We start from the raw sequence: 20,358 nt of genomic DNA, 5'->3' as shown, positions 1-20,358 counted from the left end.
TCCCCAACAATAAAAAAAAAAAAAAAAGAAGAGAGCAATTAAAAAAAAAAAAAAAGAGAGAATCGCTTAAGCCCAAGAGTTGAAGGTTGCTGTGAACTGTGATGCCAGGGCGCTCTACTCAGGGCAACAGCTTGAGACTCTGTTTCAAAAAAAAAAAAAAAAAAAAAATCACATTACTGAATGGTCTTACTGAATGGTTTCAAGGTTTGGTTTCTTCACACTCAGCATATGAGTGTGCATTATGAAATTCTTCCAAACGTTTTGTGTGTTTGAAAATGGTCATACTAAAATATGGTGTATGGGGAGAGAATTCACCTAAACTAAAAACTGCAGCTTCACATATGTCTAGAGAAAATAGATTTAGTAGGAATCTCTGTTTTAGAAAATAAATTTTAAAATAAGTAAACAAACAAACAAAGGTAACATTACCAAAATGCCAAGTAAAGCAAAAATAATCAAATATCAAAAATGTCGACCCAGTGACATATGTTACAGTCCAGTGGTATGCATCTGCCGTGTTGTTTATAATAGCAAACCCTCCCCCAGAACCAGAAATAGGTTCCAGCTGGTTACGGCACATTGCCGTGAAGAGTTCTAGGCCTGGTACAACAATAGGTGAAAAGATGATAGACCTCAAGCCTATTATAATGTTTGGTAAAACACAGAACCCTGAGCTGTTCTGGAGAAACCACCATTTCTATATTAGTAGAAAGGACATATGCCCCCAACTAAAAACCAATTTGATTGCTTTTTCCAAAATAAAGCCTCAGTCGCATTGCCAACCACATACCCAGAAAACAGAACAAAACACCGGCCTGTAATCCCAGCACAAGGTGGGTGGATTGCCTGAGTCACAAATTCAAGACCAGCCTGAGCAAGAATGAGACCCACTCTCTAAAAAATAGCCAGGTGTTGTGGCAGGTGCCTACAGTCCCAGCTACTCAGGAGGTTAAGGCAAGAGAATCACTTGAGCCCAACAGTATGAGGTTGCTGTGAGCTATGATGCCACCGCACTCTACCCAGGGTGACCAAGTGAGACTCTGTCTTAAAAATGAAAAGAAAAACAGAAACACCAGAAGTCCCCAATTCAGGGTGATGGGTGAGGGGGCTGGGATTACAGGCAGATGTTTTCTTATTCAATACAATTTTTTCCTTTGATGTGGTTATAAATTTTTTTAATAAAGAGAAGAAAAAAAGCTTTTACTATTTAGTGTCATTGGCACTGCTGGCAAGGGCCACCTTGGTGTGAAAGCCAAGCTCAGTTGGGTTGCCAAATGCATTGTTACACTGTGACTGCAGCAATGACTTTGAACACAATAGTTGCCGGGTTAAAGAGGGCCCTCTGGGCAGCCTCTACCCAGCTCTGCTTCCAGCTCATTGTTGCCTCCAGGACCTCTGCAAGGAGCCTGAACTGCCAACCTTTGAAGTTCGCTTCACAGAGACTGTTTTCTCGGAGCATGAAGGGTATAATGGAGGCCACAGAGTCATGGGATGGAGGGATGGAGGTGGGGAGGGGAACCAGGTATTTTCAATGATCCATGATCCCGTGGAACTAGGTCAGGAAGAGTTGGAGAATTACCAGCAGAAGGTGGAATATTACAGATGAGGAAACTGAGACACAGGCAGGACGTTTATTTTAGAGATCGAGCCTGGGACTGGCTCCCCCAATCTTTTTTTTTTAATTGAATCATAAATGCATAGCTCATGTATACATTCATGCATTTATGGGGTAAAATGTGCTGATTTCACATAGAATGAGGAGCGTTTACATCACACTGGTTAATATATACCTCATCTCATTTACTTAATTATTGTGTTAAGACATTTATACTCTGTACTTAATAGATCCAACATGTTTTCTTTCACTTAAACAACCTTTCACAAAAGAGCCATAATTGCCCTTTGTTCCTGGGGCAGCAAGAGTCACGGTCACATCTCAGATGATCACAGCCAAAGTCCTTGGCTTCTCAGATGGAGCTGGGCAAGACTGAGGGATCATAACTCAAGGGCAGTGGCGGGCTGTGCACTTGGTCCAGTCTGCAAACCTAAAATTCTGCCTCTGCCTGCCGCTGGGTTCCAGTGGCCTCCAGTTTTCAAGGTCTTGACTCAAGCCTCAACCTTCCTAAGGAGAGGTATTAGGTATCCATTTGGTTTCTGGAGAACGTACATTCATTCCAGGCTGCTTAACTCCATGATTCGCCGGCAGTATTTCTTGCAGTCCTTCTATGGACAAGGAACTAAGGTGGCAGCAAAATCAGGCACACATGAATTTTGAGGAATTCACATATGCAATGACAATAATTCTCATTCCTTAGGTGTTTACTACTTGCCAAACATTATTCTTCGGGCACTACTCTAAATTAAAACTCTCTGACTTGGGTATTATCATGTGAGTTCTATAAATAAGGAAACGGAGGTACAGGGAAACAAGACAGGCAGTCTGGCTCTGCCAGGATCCTAACCCCGCTCCCACTACAGAACATCTCTTAATCAAAGGAACCGCTTCTTCCTGCAGTCCTGGAGCCCTGTCCCAATCACATGACGTGCACGGTGTTTTTTCCTTTATCTGTTTTTGCATATATTTAACAATTGAAATAATAAAACAAATCCATCTCTCACCTCTGCTCCTTCATGAGAGGGACTCTCTTCCAACTTCCTCTGGGAGTGCTCTGAATTTTCTCTTTGTTCTTCCTAAATAAAATCTCTTTGTTACCCTGAAAAAGAAAATCATAATTTTTCTCCCTTTTGTTTGTGTCACTTAGTTTTGTAGCAGGCACAACCTTTCCAGGTCATTTTCTACTGACCACGTTCCAGTGGATATTGAATCACCAACTTGGTTGTCATCCTACTTTTGACAACATGTTTCGTTATAAATAACGCTGCAATTGACATTTCTGGACCTAAAGAATGTTTCGTGTATTCAATTACTTCTCAAGCCTGACTTCTCAGGATGAATTTGCAGAGACAGAATCATAAGTCATTACGAGAGTTTTCAGGTACAAAAAATCAAGAAACGTGAAATCTGCACAGCTGGAAACAAATGCAGCCCTCCCAGCGACAGGCCACACCAGCAAATTGAAAGCTGCATGGGTGAGTCAGAAAGGGACCCTGACAACGATGTTTCTCAGAAGTGAAATAATGGACATAGCCTGTCTCAAAACTTTCATAGTGACCTGTGTAGGAACATTTTTAATTTTTTACTTATTTATTTTCTGTCTCCCTTGATAAAGTGTCGTGGTGTCATAGCTCACACCAACCTCAAACTCCTGGGCTCAAGCGATCCTCCTGCCTCAGCCTCCCCGTGTAGCTGGGACTACAGGCACTGAAGCCCAGCTAGTTTTTCTATTTTTAGTAGAGATGGGGTTTCACTCTTGCTCAGGCTATTCTGAAACTCCTGAGCTCAAGCCATCTACCTGCCTCAAAGGAACATTTTTTTAAAATGTTAGATACTTACTGCAATCGTTCCCCAAGATGGCACTAGGCACACAAGGCTGCCTGTTCTGTCACCATTTAATCACTTGCCAAGCACAATTTTGAAGAATGAATTGTCTGTGAGTGAAAAAAAATATAAGGAGCATGTACACTGAGGCAAGGGGTGTAAGCAGAGTGGAAAAGCTCACGGCTGGGAGACCAGCAGGAAGGGCTGGGAGGTGAAGCGGGAGGAAGCGGAGGTAAGATTGGGAAAGAACCTCCTCACACTCCACCTGGAAGGACCGGGACTTGACTCGGAGGTGATGGGAGCGCCCAAAGGAAGCAAAGATCCCTGAGCAAGAGAGACTTGGGAGGATGGGCTGGTCGGGTGATGGGTGGGCAGCGCCCACAGGAGGCAGAGCAGCAGCTGGTCAGGCTCCACTGGGGACCAGGGCAGTGGCCGCAGGCAGAGGAGCTGCTTCTGAGACCTCCTGATGCCAGATTATTAAAATGTGACTTATAGGCTGGCACAGTGTCTCTGTCTGTAATCCTACCACTCTGGGAGGCCGAGGCAGGAGGATACTTGAGCTCAGGACTTCGAGACCAGCCTGAACAAGAGTGAGACCCCATCTCTGCTAAAAATAGAAAACTAGCCGTAGTCCCGGGTACTCAGGAGGCTGAGACAGGAGAATCTCCTGAGCCTAGAAGTTTGAAGCTGCCGTGAGCTAGGATGACACCATGGCGTCCTAACCTGGGTGAAAGAGTGAGTCTCTATTGCAAAACAAAACAAACAACGACAAAAACAACAAAACCTGCTTCACACTGCTTAAGAGGAAAGCAGGCAGCACATCACCAGATTCCTGCCCTAGAAATCACCCAGCTCAGCACGGGTGCACAGCAGACCTCCTGGGGGGTGGGAGGAGGTGGCAGGCGGAACTTGAACAAGAGTCGTTGGAACTGTGTCCAAGCAGGGACGCCTGGTAAGAAGCCGTGAAGGACCTGGAGCCAAGGGAGGGTCTGGGAGGAGGGCTGAACACGGAGGCCCCCACTGCTTAGGGGCGAGCCGAAGCTCTACAAGGGACGTGCCAGAGTGGGCAGAGCAAGCAGATGACAGACCTGCTGACCTGTGAGGACAGGACAGAGGAGGAACGTTCAGCTAGGAGAATGAGGGGAGGAGCCGTCCTAAAAGTAGGGAAAGAGCAAGGCAGCAGAGCAAGGTGACAGGAAAAAATCTTCTTTAAAGGGGTTAAAATTTTCTTCTAGGACCACAGGAGAGAGAGAGAAAAGGAGAGAGAGAGAGAGAGAGAACTCATGGAAAGGGAAAGAGGAAAGAAAGGAAGGAAGGCGAAAGGGAGAGAGGGAAAAAAAGACAAGGGGAGAATGACCACAGGGAACTTCATGCCACAATGATTTCCCAACTCCCTGACTCTTAGTTTTCTTATCTATAAAGCAGAAACTGTTACTCAGTCATTACAAAGTTTTGAGGTTTGGTTGAAAAAATATATAACTAGGAACAGTGAAAATTTCCTATAGGCCAGCATTTCCAAAGTCTATTTTGTGGCCTATTCCTTGGAATGTGAGCTGTTTTTAGGTGAGTGGAGGTTTTTGTGGTCTAGAGGAATTAGAAGGTGTGATGTCACAACACACGGAGTCCTTTCCTGCAGCTTCTCCGAGCTTCGAATGGACCCCATGTGCAGTGAATTCCCTACAGTGCAGAGTTTCCCAAACATGCTGAGCAAGTGAGTATTTTTTACAGAGCACCTTGAGGGATCAGTGTCTGCAAAACCCAGTTTGGAAAAGACAGCATGTTGGGTAGAATGATGCCCCCCTTATCTTGGGAAAATTGGATGTCATAATACATGCAAAGTTCCTGGCAAAAAGTTGATAGTCAGCAAGAATTAATTTCTTCCTCACATCAGACAAGGGAAGCAGGGAAATCATTCTAGAAATCTAAAGCAGAAGAGAAGTCTTAGGGTGCTGCCGGGGACCCTCTATTCTGCATCCTCATCTGAGAAGCACCTCTAATGGGGGTCCACATATCTCACCTCTGACTCCCTGCCTGTGTGACCCGGCGGAGTTACTTAACCTTTCTGAGAAATGATGAAGCATGAAATCAGTTGACCCAGAGCACTGTTTTTCAACCTTTTTTTTTTTTTAATCTCCCAGCATACTTACACCTATAGTTAAACTCCCCGGGGCACACTTAAATTATATTGAACCAAAAAGAGAGTAAACAAAGAATATACTTGCTATGCTTTGAACTTCTTTCAAAAATAATTTAATTAATGATCTTTAGGAATTTTCATGGCACACTGGTTGAAAATCACTGCTCTAGTGCACGCTGCTAATTACCTCTGTGGTGTTAACACATTGCTCCAAATCTCAGTGGTCTCAGTGGCTGCAGTAACAAGGGTCTATCATCCGAGAGTTTCTTTTGGGAGGACGCCAGGCCTGGCTGATCTGGACTCTCTGCTTTGTGGTCTCTCCTAAGCTGCAGTTGAGATGTGGGCCGGGGTCTCCTCTGTAAGATGCGTCCAGGTGCACCAAGGGAGCTGTTGGCAGGACCCGGGTTCTCCAGGCCCTCGCTGGCTGCTAACTGGAGGCTGCCAGTGGTCCTCTCGGGCGGACTTCCCCAACACGGCAGCTTGCGTCATCAAAGCAAGCAAGACTGAAGTTGTTTGTGATCTAATCATGGAAGAGGTATTCCCTCATCTTCCCGTATCACCCCAGGTCATGGATACCAGGAGGTGGAGAAAATTGGGGCCCATCTTAGAGAGTCCAAGTCACATACTAAGAAACAGTTTACATCGTAAGTTCTTATATAATAGTTGGTTGTTTATGCTCTTTTAAAAAATCCCTATTAAAATTCATTAGACAGTTATCACCTTAAAGAGCCAACACAGCTACCCAGCGGGGTGGCTATAGAACAGGAGAGGTGACCATGGTGGACGGTGGTGCCTAGCACCTTGAGATGAACTTGGTGAGTGACTACAGGATCCCAGAAGGTCCTTTCCTTGTAGTTTTTACCTCCAAGAACCAATCCTTGGAATTATACTATGTCATAAGACATCCATTTTTTTAAGGCAGACATACAATAGTTCATTATTTCAAGCATTTTAGACATATTAACTCATATAATCCCTAGAGGAACCTGTGAGTTAGGCTCTTTTACTCCCATTTTCGAATGAGGAAACTGAGGCACAATAAGGTCACCGGACTGGACCCATGGCCCTGTAGCTAGTGGATAGTAAAAAGGGGAAACACAACCCAGGCTGTGTGATCCCACAGCTTCACCTCAGCCTGTCCAGTATTTATGGCCTTCTAAGATTGGAATTGCATTGTCTCTGGCCACTCAATGTGAAATAATTAGGATAGCAGGCTCCAGATGGGAGAGTGAGAGCTCCCGTAAGGGGATGACAGAAGGATTTGCTCCTGGAAGCTTCGCCAAGAGGTCCTGGCCTGCATGCCGCACATCTGTGAACAGCAGCTGGCCCCGGTTATCCAGGTTCCTGCTCACAAGTCCTAGGGTCTTAGTTATCTCTTTCTGAGTTCTGGTGAATTTCTTGGCTTCTCTAAATCTCAAAGTAAAGAAATCTTAAATTACAAAATCTCTCAGAGCCTTTCCTATGACCCAGAGTTCCAATAAATGAGCCTGGGCAGCCTTCAGAGGCCAGCTAGGAAAGGAGCTGTGTCCCCATCTGCAGAGACCACACCAGGCTTTGTCACTGACCGAGGGTTTATGTAAGTGCAGCACAGAGCTCAGGACCTGCTGCCATGCCTGCAAACTTGACAAGCCAGGGCTCTGCCCCAAGATATTTTAAGGACATTCAGTGAGAAAATGTTATCACACGGCATCTGGAAGAGCCTTGGTTTCTCCACCCGTATAGAGACAGGCAGTTGACAGCCCAGAAAAACAAAAACGTCAGCTTTTCATAAGTGGGTCCTGGTGACACAGGAATAACCCAGGGACTATAAGGATGTCACAGCACCCTCCAGCCCAGTTCTGAAAAAAGTGATGTTGGTTTAGCTGATGGTGATTTTGGCAAGAGACGGAATTCTACGTGACAGAAGAAATAGCTCCCATGAGGGGCTGAGAACTCAAGACCACAGCCTGGATGGCCCAGCTCCAGAAAGAAGAGGGTCCAGAGGGAGGAAGCCACCCAGGCTTAGCCGGTGTTCTCCTTCTGTTTGGGGCCTGCTAACTCACCACGGCGCCCAATTAGCTCTGCCAATAACAAAGACCAGGGCACCAGGGGAGAAGCACAGAGCCTTCTCCAGGGATTAGGTCATTCTCCAAACCTGATGCTTGGAAAGCCAACCAGAGAGGCCTCCTATCCTGAAGAATCAGAATTCAGCTCCTGTGAGGAGCCTGCCATACCACACTCTCCAAAACACTCAGGACGAGGTCTCCATGGCGCTCACTGGGAAGAATGCAGAGCACACACATCAGCATCCCCATCCTGCCTTCCCATGATGACACCCACCCCCCCTTGCTGTGACCTCTGAGAGTGCCTCCAATCACACCCAGAGGGACGGTGGCACTACTGGACTGGCATCTGGAGTCAAGGAACCCTGTGAACTAAACCTTCCTTTTCCTCCAAATATTTCTCCAGCTCTAAAAAAGACTCCCTCAGTCTCAAATCAGCCTCTTCTCTGGTGCTTGTATCTCTCTGAAAGAAAAGGAACATTTTAAGAAGTGTTATGACCTCAGAAGTTCCCTGCTCTTCTCCTAACCCTGGGAGTCTGAGCTGAATTCCAGTTTCCTGGCTGTGGGTCCCAGATGAGATGCTCAACCTCTCTGGGTTTCAGTAATATTCCATATGAAGTCAAGACCATCACACATGTTTCTTTGGTTTGTTTTGAGCACCAAATTCCACAGTCTGAGTGCCTGGCTTTGACCCTTCCCTCTGAAGCATTTCTGCGAGGACTTTCAGAGGCACCATCGTCTTGTCTTGCCCGGTCCCCTGGGCAGGGTTCAGGCTTCATTTCCTCCCAGCACCCCCAGGACACCCGACCTTTGACTCTCTCAGAGTCACTGAGAGACCTGCTAGCACAGTCCAGCCCTTGGTGTCTGAGCCACAAGTCAGCTTACCCCACGCAGCAAAGCCTCAGAACAGGTCATGTGGGGTCACCTGAGGTGCTGTGCCTCTGCTCCACCTGGGGACCTGCTCAGAAATATAACTGATACCCATAGACCCTTGGTGTGCCAGATGCCCATTCCCTGTTCGTGCCTCCAGTCCGAGGCTTGTCCTGAACTGGACTCCCAACGCGGACTGTGACCCTCCCTCCCCCCATCCTGCTGGTGTCCGGTGGCCTCATCACGTGACTCAGAGAGCTCAGAGACTCACCCAGACTCAGACCAGAGATGGGGCTGAGCATATAGATACCTGACTCGCCTCTTGGTAGAGGAGTCCCCACTAAACACAGCTGCCCACACACCATCAGGGAGCCCCCTCTCCATCCCAGGACTGTGGGGAGTCAGGGCATTTACCTCTTAGTAAACTTCCTAGAGACTCAGGCTCCAAGGAGGGCACAAATGCTCAAGTAGAAATACAGAAGGTGTGAAAAATGTATACATGTTTTAAGAAAAGAAAAAACTGTATTAAAATTGTAATGCTTCATACATATTAATAACAAAGGATGGGTACAAGTCACACTGAGCATCTCTTATAACTGTAGAAATCAAATATGACTCGAGTATTATAAATGTAATACAGTTTTTCCTTTCTTTTTTTTTTTTCTTTTGCAGTTTTTGGCCAGGGCTGGGTTTGAACCCACCACCTCCGGCATATGGAGCCAGCGCCCTACTCCTTTGAGCCACAGTTTTTCCTTTCTTAAAGTGTGCGTGCCTTTTGGGGGCACTATACATACACACATATAATACAAACCAGCTGTGCCTCCTGAGGGCTAGACTGGGCCGGACAGTCCCATGACAGAGGCCTCCTTACGTTGGGATGTGGTCTAGTTCATTATTAGGTGTCCATAATGGCCACAGCCTTCTTTCTAATTTTAAGAACACATCTGCTCTCTTCTTCCTCCACCTGTTGGATTCAGAGGTAAAGCCCAAGTTCATCTAAGATTGAATGCCATTCTTTCCAGCTGTGTGACCTTGACGTAGGCTGTCAACCTCTCGGTACCTCAATCTGGTCAGCTGTAAAATGAGGCCGACATACCCACCTGGGCACATTGTATTGGGTGAGATAACTCGTTTGCTCTATACAACAGCTTCAAACATTTCTCAATACAGATACCTTCTTTTCTTTCTTTGCTAAGCATTCACTTGAGTCTCTTCCTCTGGTTCTCTCCTCCCCGGCAGCCTCTGCCCCACCAAAGATGCTGGTGACCTCTTGGTTTCCTATCCTGTGGACCCCTCTCCCTTTTTCCTGAGTCTTCTGAAATTGCACACCATCCCCAACTCCTTCAAAAGGTCTCCTGTCTTGGCTTCTACATCACCAGCTCCTCAAGATTCTCTCCCTTCCCTCCTTTCTGGAAGACCCTCCTCCATGTCTCTGTGGCCACTCTCCTCAGCCCTTTCTCCCTCACTGTGGCTCCTTCCTGGCCCCTTCCCCCAGCTCTGTACGCTTGTCTTTGTTGAAGTGGTGGTCAAGGTCACGGAGGACCTGCTGTGTGCCCTGGCACATGGACAGCGGTGTTACTTCCAGATGACACGCACTCTGAGGCTGAGGGTGGGTAGACAAGGTGCCCCAGCTCAGTCATGCAGAGGAAGCTATAAACACAGGCCCCTGCTCACCTGTGGTGCATCTTACAAGGGTATATGTGAAACTTAGTAAATGTGGAATGTAAATGTATTAGCACAATAACTAAGAAAATGCCAGGAAGGCTATGTTAACCAGTGTGATGAAAATGTGTCAAACGATATATGAAACCAGGGTATGGTGCCCCATGATCACATTAATGTACACAGCTATGATTTAATGAAAAAAAACGACAACAACAACAACAACAAAAAAAAAAAAAAACCACAGGCCCCTGTTGCCTCTTAACCGGTTGTCTCTGAGCAATCTCATCCCCACTGAAGGTCGTGTCTGCCAGTTTGACAACATCTGCCATCTTGGCATCTCCAGCTGGGACCTTTGTTTAGGCTCTAGACCTAAATAGTGACTGCCCTTGGGGCATCTCCCCTTGGAAGGCCCACAGACACCTCCAGTGAATGTGGGCTTGTTTTCTCTCCCTACAAGCCCATTCCATTCCATCTTCTCCCGTCTTGCCCACATCAGACACATGGAAGCCACCTGCACCTTACCTCCAGCTTAGCTGTCACAGCCAGCAAGGCCCTGCCCCTGCCTCTGCAATGGTCTCCCCCTCAACCCTACTCTCAATCCCTCTGTCACTGTCCCAGTTCCCTCAGGCTCTACCTCTTGCCTTGATATTTTGCACATCTCCTAACTGTATCCAGGCAGATCCTCTGTCATTTATTGTCCTACCCAGTGCCCAGGTACTTTTTCTAAAGTTCTGTGTTTCCTGCTTAGGACCCTACTTTGGCTAATCATTAGCTCAGAGATAATAGGCACATTCCTTGTGGTGCAATCCCAGCCCACTGACCATCTGGCCTGCTGCCCTGGAGGCTGATTCTCCAACTCCCAGCCTCACTCTCTGCTACAGACTACCTGGACTGCTGGAGTTCTGTGGATAAACAGAAGAGCAGCCAGCACTGAGTGCTCCCTTGGGTCTGTACTGACGTCTCTTTCCGCCTCACAACCACCTGTGATGGAAGGTGCTGGAAAGGCTCTCAGAAACACGGAGACACACCAGTCACCTTCGTGGTGCTCCAGGTCTGCTCCAGATGTAGCCTTGTGCAGGTCCAGTCTATGAAGAGTGTTTTTAACCTGACGTGTTAGCCAGCCCTTTCCGGTCAGTACCTGGAGAGCACCCTTCCATTTCTCCACGCAGACAGAATGGGAAGATATTAGACTTGGCGGGTCCAGCAGCACAGAGCAAGGGCTCCATCCAAGGGGAAGTCCAGCCGGCTATTCCCTGGCTGCCTGAGAACGATACAGATGGGGCTTCCCTGGGCCAAAGCTCAGGTCACACGGAGAGCCCCCCAGGGGTCTGAGAACCCGGCCACGGTGAGCTTTCTCCTGGCTGTGCATCCTGACCTGATTTCCTCACCCTCCTGGCAGTGGAAGACCAGCAATACCCAGAAGGTCCAGCTCAAAAGCGCCTTTGCTGAGCTCTGAACACAGCTGCAGAGCTTCGCTCCATGGAGAAGGGCATTCTCTAACAATATTTCACTCCTTGAGGCTCTACAGATGTGAACCTGCAGAATGAGTCTCCAGGAATTATACTTTTGAAAGGGTTTTCCTGAAGTCACTGCTCTTGTGATTAACACCAACACCACCAAGGAGGGCCAATGAGCACGGTGTGCCCTTAAGTGGTGCCCCAGGAAGGATATGGCATCACCTGTGGGCATCTACACCCCAAATCCAATCACAGCGAAACCACCAAAGACCTGAGAATAAGGAAATGCGCTTTTTTTTTTTTTGAGATGGAGCTCCACTGTGTCACTCTGGGTAGAGTGCCTTAGGATCGCAGCTCACAACAACCTCAAACTGTTGAGTCAAGAGATCCTCTTACCTCAGCCTCCCAAGTCGCAGAGGCACATGCCACAACGCCCGATTCGTTTTTCTATTTTTTGTAGAGACAGGGTCTCACTCTTGCTCAGGCTGGTCTAGAACTTCTGAGCTAAAGCAATTCACTGCCTCGACCTCCCAGAGTCCTAGGATTACAGCTGTGAGCCACCATGTGCAGCCAGGAAATGATATCTTAAAATGACTATTTTCTTCAAAATTGCCAATATCATAAAATACAAAGAAAGATTATAGAAATATTCCAGATTAAAGACACCACTGAGATAGGACAATGTATACTGAGGGGGGGGAAATTCTTTTTTTTTTTTTTTTTGGTAGAGACAGAGTTTCACTTTATGGCCCTCGGTAGAGTGCCATGGCATCACACAGCTCACAGCAACCTCCAACTCCTGGGCTTAAGCGATTCTCTTGCCTCAGCCTCCCGAGTAGCCGGGACCACAGGTGCCCGCCACAACACCCGGCTATTTTTTTGTTGCAGTTCGGCCAGGGCCGGGTTTGAACCCGCCACCCTCGGTCTATGGGGCCGGCGCCTTACCTACTGAGCCACAGGCGCCGCCCGAGGGGGGGGAAATTCTAAATAATACCTTTCTGAATCAAGTTATTGCTAAGATCAAAATGATGGTGGTAGATTAGAAACCAAATATCATCAATAATAATTTACTAAAGTTGACCACCATGCTATGGCTATGTAAAAATACTGCTACTTTTAAGAAATACATACTGAAGTATTTAGGGATAAAAGTCATGATGTGTGAAAGTTCCAAATTGGAAAACAAATAGTATTTGTTGACATCATTACCACTATTATGGTGAAACTGTTATTATTGAAGTTACTCTTGTTGAAATTATTTCCAAATAAAAAGCTTTTAAAAATGTAGTCCTCAGTGTGCCACTGAAAGCACACACTCAACCCCGCACACACTGCTAGTTACAGAAGATAAAGGGGGGGGGATGGGAAATGTGATTCTCTGAGCCCTACACAAGCCTCTATAGACCGGATCCTTATGAAAATGTCAGTTCTAAATATCACACGACAGATGTTTTTCCCAGGATTGTATTGGGACAGACATTGGGGTGACTTTCTCTTTCAGACAATATCTTCCGGGTGAGGTAAGGCCCCTGCAGACACTCACCTGCCAATCATTTCTAACACAGACACCCCCATCTTCCCCAAGACCCTTCAAATAAGGACCAGTCACTACGTTCGTGTTAACATTTCCCCTCTTCCAAGCCCTCCTCGGCAGACGTCCCTCCTCCTTCCGTAGCTGGTTTACCGCTTGCAAATTCTGTGGCAGGGGAGAAGGGCAAACGGGAGGAAGAAGAAGAAATCGACCCTTGTGCCTTTCTCCGGGCGCAGATTTTTAGTTCTAAGAGACACGCTGCTCAGCTAGGATGATACGTGGCCCAGACTGAGTCTAGAGATATTCCAGACACAATTTCATCCTCTTAACGAACGCCGAATCTCAGGGGATTGACACCCTGGACGACTCATTCTCCCACTCACAATGGTCAGTGTGGGATGGGTGGCACAGAGGTGCAGGCTCCCTGACTTCGGGGCACTGTCATCCTCATTGTGAATCCTACACAGTTGCTGTAGCTCGGGAAGATAGAGTGTCACACATGTGACAACAACTCCTTCAAGAGGTGAAGTCACCTCTCAAGGTGAAGCCTTGAACCAGGGTGAGCCTTTACAACCACCTCAAGCACAGTACACGGAGGGAGGGACACTGCCATTTCTAAGGCTGGGCTACGAAGGGCCATGTAGCTTTCCTCTTCTCTGAACACTCACCATGGACCCAGCCAACAGCCAAGATCATGTGATAGACGTTGAAGACACATAAGTAAATGAGCCCCAGCCTTCCAGAGGAGGCCCTGGACTCACGGAGCAGAAACCAGCCATCCTGCTGTGCCTGGTGAATTCCTGACCTGCACAAGAATAAGAAATAATAAATCAGTATTGTTGTTGTAAGCCACTAAGCTTTGGGGTGGCTTCTCATGCAACAGTGGATGACTCCAGCAAGCGTCTTGCTTCCCTCTGCCCAGTTCTCCAGCTTTCCTACAGGGAGCTGCTCCCTCCCTAGGATACGCAGACTCCCAGCTGGTACAAACATCTCCACAACCCCTGTCACCACTGTCATCATCGGCACTCATTGTGCCTGTCAGGGTCTCAGCAAGAAATGCAGATGGTTCACAGACAAGGGGGAAGCATCTGAGTGTTTTCAAGAGGTGGTTAGGGAAGGATTAAGGGGACCTATTAGCAACACACCTTGGGGCTGGCAACAGAAGGGAGCTGTGACCACCCCAGGCAGAACAGCAACCTGGGAAGGGCTGCTAGAATTCAGCAGGAGCTCTGCTTATAGGAGAGGGTTGCTGAAAGCTATCACGAGCTCTCAAGGGCAAATGATGGCCCAGCAAACAGAGACCAGGGGAAATAAACACCTCAACGCTCTCTCTGCTCACTGTCTGACTCCCCATTGACATTAATGGAACCCAATAGGAAACCGAGGAGCACAGGAGCCTGGCTGACACTGTCACAGGGCTCAGTCTCCCAGGGCACAGAGCAGGACAGGAGGGGTGCTGAGTAGATCTGCAGGAAGTATGAGCATCACTGTCATCATCTCAGCTGTCTCAAGGTGCAGACACTTCTGAGGTACAAAATAATTCCTTGTGTTTTTTCCATATCTCCGTGGTAGTTGGCCGGGGCTGGGTTTGAACCTGCCACCTTCGGCATATGGGGCCGGCGCCTTACCCTTTGAGCTACAGGCGCCGCCCCGTTTTTTCATATCTCATCCCCAAAAGGTCTCCCTTGCAGTACCTCCTGCATCTAGCTGAGAACTTGGTACATCACTGGTGGTCATTTCAGTCCTTCACATAGAAAACCTACTCCATCCAAGCCTCCAGGCTAGAAACGGGGGGTGGAGGGGTGGGGGCCAGAGAATAAAAGAAGTATCATCAGAAAGATCTAGTGTTAGGAGACAGATTCCTGGAGGTTGTGGTGCTGAAGGTGGAGGAGGTTGACCTCAGCAGGCACATGTGCAGGGGACAGGGGACAGCACACGGCCTGGGCACCAGATGAAGAAACGGTTTATAGGTGAGAAAATGGCATGTTCTGAGAGCCGAAAACAATTCTGTTTTACTGGAACATGAAACTCACAGAGATAAGATGTAAGTTGTGATTACACCAAGATTAGTAGCACGATCATACTGTGACAAATTTTGAAAGGCCTTCCTACTGAGCATATCAGCCTGCGGCTGTGCTGGAACAAATGCGGGGAGCATGGACACCCCACCGACCCTGTATGGGGACACGGCAGGCTCCTGCACTAACGTCAGTAATGGAACCTCACCTGAGGGACTGGGAGTGGAAACAGAGGTGGCAGCAGCAGCAGGCTGAGCCTGGACAATGCTGCTTATTCGGCACTCATAAGTATTTGTTTATAAACGGACTACACCATGGCAGGCACTATCTTGACCATGTGGGCAGAGCAGGAAGCAAAACAGAAAAAGCATCGTCTCCCTCCCACTGGGTTCCGTAAGAGGATCCCCGAGTCATCAGCACAAGTAACAAACGTAACTCAGGGGTAAGAGGCGGCACAGTCCTCTGTCTGGGACATCCTTCCTCTCCTCTCCTTTGCCTAGAAAACTCCTGCTCATCCTTCAAAACCACCCTGACTACATAACAGTTTAAACATTCAACTCACACGCTGACCCTTCCAGGGCACTTTGCTCCTTCTTCTGGCACCTCCCCTGTGAGACAACTAGGAGTTCGGGAGGTAAGAAAAACTTACAATCAGAATATCTTGTGAAAGTTCTTTTGGAAGTTTTGTTATTGCTATTAAGTGGAGCGCAACACCATAGCAGTAAGTCAAAAATCTGTGAAATACCAGCCTGAGCAAGAGAGAGACCTCATCTCTATAAAAAATAGAAAAACTAGCCAGGCTTTGTCACGGGTGCCAAGGGTCCCAGCTATTTGGGAGGCTAAGGCAAGAGGATCACTCGAGCCTAAGAGTTTGAGGTTGCTGTGAGCTTTGACGCCACGGCACTCTACCCAGGGTGACAGAGTGAGACACTGTCTCAAAAAAAAAAAAAAATGTAAAATAGCAGCAATTTATTATGGCTGAAACTCATTATTCATCCCAACTTGGAAACACAGACGCCCCCGCCCACCTCCTCCGCATCACCCCCAGGTGGCATCCTGGAGGTCTGCACTAAGACCTCCCCCAGTCCCAGGCTGGCTGAGGACATGTGTTCTTGTCTTTAAGTCCCCATTCACTGGGCTAAAGCAGCAGGTGCCTGTGGGGCTGGGGCCCACAGCGATTAGCACGGCAACCTGACTTAGGTCAGAATCGAGGTTTGTCCCACTGAGCCATGAGTCTTTGGGCAGTGATCTGAGCGCTGCTGACCTACTTCAGGCATTAACAGGTGCTGTGCTTTTGTTTGGATTGAGTAGGATTCACGTGAATAGCATGGGCACTCTTAGAGCCAAAGGACTCTGATAGCAAGGACACTTTGCAAGCCGCTGGATGTATGTGAACAGGAGGGGAGTGGTTCCAGCTGGTGGGTGACCCTTTGACAGTGTCAACCCCAGCTGAGATGCCACCATCTCCCTAAGATTCAGCCCTGGCCCAGGTGAACCTCCCTGTTACCCACCAGTGGACAAAAAAATGACAAAATCAAAATGCAGGAGTTCCATTCACTCCTATATTCAACAAATACTCAACAAGTGCCTGCCGGGTGGCAGGCAGGGTGCGCCGCAGTGGACCGACAGAGAACACTGGCTCCCCGAAAGATTCCCTCCTAGTGACTGGAAATACAGAAGGAACGTGTCACTCAGGCGTGCATTGGGGAACAATCGCATACGGGAGGGGTGAGGTGAGTGGAAGGAGGACGTGCTGAGCTTTCAGCAGCCTTGGGGGCCCACAGGATCCCTGGGAACCTGAAGAACATTCGTGTGGACAACAGACACGCAAACCTCACACCTGTCCCCCTGCTCTGCAGTCAGGATCTGGAGAATCAGTTTCCAGGCACTGCCTCCAAACTTGCAGCTTTCTTAAGGACAATCTTCATAAGAAGATAATGGGTGTGGCTGGGACAGAATACAAATAAATGATAAATAATAACTAGGAGAACGTATTTGCTGAACTACATGGGTGCATGGAGCTTCCAGACACTCCCACAGCCCATGGCAGCCTTGGTCTTTGACCAAAGGAAGAGCTGAGGCAAGATCTCCCAGCAAGAGCACAGGAAATGACAAGCAGGTGTGAGATGGAAGGTTCCATAAGTGGAGGGGAAACAAGACACAGGATGATCTGTGGCCCTGCTAGAGGTAAGGTCACCTGCTGCTCTTGGGCCTAGTCCTCAGTCCTGTAGCTATAAGCAGAGACTTCCAATGGCCTCTCACGGGCCTCTCTGGGAGGGACCCAGGACCCAGAACCGAAGGCAGTTCTGGGGACCCCTTGGAAGGTGCTGCATGAGACTCTGCTGTGCGTCTGCTCCCTTCATCTGCACTCCGGACAGAAGCATTTGGAAAGTGCAGCTGGACTCGTGATTCTCTGCTTTACACCTGTCACCCCTGAGCCCCCACTTTCCCTAACCTCTCCGTGACCCTGACATCAAGTCCCTGTAGACAGCCTCCAGCAGGTCCCTAGGGGCTCTGCCCTCGGGCCTGCCCCTCAGTCCAGCAGGTGCTTGAAACCTGGGCTCTGCAACTGCTCTAGAGATTTTTCTTGTTAAAAAGGGCCTGCACTAAGGTGCTGGCAGAGAGAATGGAAAAGTAGCGATAAATGTGACATTATGAAAGAAAAATTAAAAGGATTTGGTAAATAATTAAAGAAAGAGAGAGTTTAGGTATCACCAGTACCCTGACAACTGACTCTCAAGTAAGGAAAGAATGTGAATTGGAAATTTCATAAGAAAATGAAAAATGTCCTGTTGGTTTAAGCCAAGGGTCGCGGCACCTGGCATCTCTCTGACCTCGTGGACAACTGGTATGCCCAGATAACCTCAGAAATCTCCCTAATCCATCAGAATCCTCCCCCTCATCTCTAAACATTTCTGAGAACACCGGTCATAAGTAACAAGTAGTAAAATAGCGTCATGGGCCAAACAGCATTTTTTTTTTTTTTTTGAGACAGAGTCTCAAGCTGTCACCCTGGGTAGAGTGCTATAGGGTCACAGTTCACAGCAGCCTCAAACTCTTGGGCTTAAATGATTCTCTTGCCTCCCAAGTAGCTGGGACTACAGGTGCCCGCCACAATGCCTGGCTATTTTTTGGTTGGAATTGTCATTGTTGTTTAGCAGGCCTGTGCCAGGCTCGAACCCACCAGCTGTGGTATATGTGGCTGGTGCCCTACTCACTGAGCTATGGGTGCTGAGCCAACATTTTTTTTTTTTTTTGAGACAGAATCTCACTTTGTCACCTTAGGTAGAGTGCCATGGTGTCATCGCTCACAGCAACCCCAAACTCTTGGGTTCAATCACTTATCTTAGCCTCCCAGGTAGCTGGGACTACAGGCGCCTGCCACAATGCCAGGCTATTTTTAGAGATGGGGGGTCTCGCTCTGGCTCAGGCTGATCTCGAACCTGTAAGCTCAGGCAATCCTCCCGCCTCAGCCTCCCAGAGTGCTAAGATTACAGGCGTGAGCCACCATACCCGGTCCAAACAGCATTTTAAAAGAATGAAATAGTAATCTATTTATCAGAAAAAATAAACCAGGTGCAATGGCTCACACCTATTATCCCAGAAACTTGAAAGTCTGAGGTGGGAGGGTTGCTTGAAGCAAGGAGTTTAAAACCAGCCTGGGTAACACAACGAGATCTCAGTTCTAAAAATGTGAAATTAAAAAAAATAGTTGGGCATGGGTGATGCAAACCTGTAGTTTCAGCTACTCTAGAGGCTAAAATAGGAGAATTTTTTATTTTTTTTTTGTTTTTTATTAAATCATAGCTGTGTACATTAATGCAATCATGGGACATAATGTGCTGGTTTTATATACAATTTGAAATGTTTTCATCACACTGGTTAACATAGCCTTCTCGGCATTTTCTTAGTTATTGTGTTAAGACATTTATATTCTACACCTAGTAAATTTCACATGTACCCTTGTAAGATGCACCATAGGAGAATCTTTCAAGCTCATGACTTTGAGGCTACAGTGAGCTGTGATCACACCACTGTACTCCAGCCTGGGCAACAGAGTGAATTCTCCCAACACAGAGGATTCTATGGAAATGATGGTTCAGCACTCAGCAGGACTGGGGCCTGGGAGCTAGAGGCCTGACCCAGGGGCAGAGGGCTCACCCAGAATCCCCACTTCCGGCCCAGGAGGTGGGAGGAAGGCAAGGAGAAAATAGATAGGGAAACCTAAAAACGGATTCGTAAGAAATGACCCGGTCTTGGAGCTAGCCCCCAAAATGCTTATTAGAAACACAGGAGAACAAATGGTCTAAATCTCAGCATTTCAGTTTAGGATTTCAGTGGAGAATTTCCTGAGGCCTCGACACTAAACCCAGTTATCAGTGGACAGGCCCAGACTCCCTCACCTTGCAAACATCTGCCAATCTGTTCCTGCCCATATTTCAGCAGGGCAAGGGTCTCACCATTGCCAGCTGTCTTCCTAAGAAGAGTGCCAATCACCAGTGCTGGCACGTGACAAGGGACGCCACAGCCATGATGAGTTAGATCTGCATCAGAGTAGCCAAGGCAGAGGCCTGTCCCTGGAAAGAGCCTTCCCTGAGGCACGTGGGGCCCCTCCCTGGCCGGCGGCTGGCATGGAAGGGGGTCAGTATGTATAATTCCTGTGAATATAGAGTCCCTTAAAGGTGGTAGTAAGTTAGTCATCTCTCCCATGTTTAAAAGAAAATCAGTGCAGGTCTCGGGCCCCAAAATAAAAAGGCAAAAGTCTTGGTTCTTGCTAGAAAGCAGGAGTTCAGACAAGGTGGTGTTTGTGGTGCAGAGAGCAGAAGGGAGGAAAGAGGGTGATGGAGCTGGCCAAGGGCAGGGAGCAGGGCAGCACCCACACCTCCTCCGCACGGAGTTCTTGAACCTCGCTTGACACAGATTCTCAAGATAATCGTAAAACCGAGACCCAGAGAGACTGTGATGGTGTGGGATTTGCACTGAGATTTTGAATCAAGAGGTAGGGCAGGAGGAGCAGGCTCCGGAGGACTCGGCGTCAGGTGGCCTCGCTCTGTAAGGGCCAAACCCCGTCCCAGCGCCAGTCCTCTCCACAGCGCTCTGTGAAGAGAAATTTTCACAGTGGCCTGTGGAATTGTTTTTTTTTTATCCTCTGATGGAGAGAAAGAGACAGCATGTGCAACTGAGGCCAAAAATGATGAT

At 47.9% G+C, this 20,358-nt stretch overlaps 1 protein-coding gene across 5 annotated transcripts in view; it reads right to left on the bottom strand.

The window, feature by feature from the left end:
• Positions 1–20,358, bottom strand: part of FOXA2 (forkhead box A2) — a 49,182-nt gene continuing 28,824 nt past the window's right edge. The window contains exons 2-5 of one of the 5 annotated variants that reach the window (XR_008376468.1): positions 13,810–13,946; positions 5,764–13,306; positions 2,620–2,714; positions 1–2,237 (exon numbers count right to left, since the gene is read on the bottom strand). The gene's annotated coding sequence lies outside the window, so the exon portion shown is untranslated. The remainder of the gene's footprint in view (positions 2,238–2,619; positions 2,715–5,763; positions 13,307–13,809; positions 13,947–20,358) is intronic. The other 4 variants (XR_008376472.1, XR_008376469.1, XR_008376470.1 and 1 more) reach the window with 4 other exon arrangements.

Source organism: Nycticebus coucang, chromosome 21, assembly GCF_027406575.1.
Source record: "Nycticebus coucang isolate mNycCou1 chromosome 21, mNycCou1.pri, whole genome shotgun sequence".
NCBI lineage: Eukaryota > Metazoa > Chordata > Mammalia > Primates > Lorisidae > Nycticebus > Nycticebus coucang.
This window is presented reverse-complemented; position numbering and strand designations above follow the sequence as displayed.